Source organism: Gavialis gangeticus, unplaced genomic scaffold, assembly GCF_001723915.1.
Source record: "Gavialis gangeticus isolate Ggan-Ray unplaced genomic scaffold, GavGan_comp1, whole genome shotgun sequence".
Lineage (NCBI taxonomy): Eukaryota > Metazoa > Chordata > Crocodylia > Gavialidae > Gavialis > Gavialis gangeticus.
Window position 1 is genome coordinate 95,692,101 of NW_017728992.1, and position 290 is coordinate 95,692,390.

The following is a 290-nucleotide window of genomic DNA, read 5'->3' on the forward strand; positions in this document are numbered from 1 at the left end:
CACCCCTCACCACTGATTGGCCAAAGGGGGCAGTGGTTTCCCCCCTTATGAAGGGGATGTCCTATATTCTGGGGATGGGTTAGTGGCCACCCTACTGTTCTAGTAAATGGCAGTTCTTTTGTCCTATGCTCTAAAACAGGGGTAGGCAAGGTTTTTTGGCTGGAGTGCCGAAAAAATCACAATGTCTACCTTGGAAGGAGCTGGAGTGCTGACATGCCAGAGCCGGAAGCAGCCGGCCCATGGAGCCCAGTCTGCTTGCAGCAGGGCTTGCAGCCTCCCAGCTGCCTGCT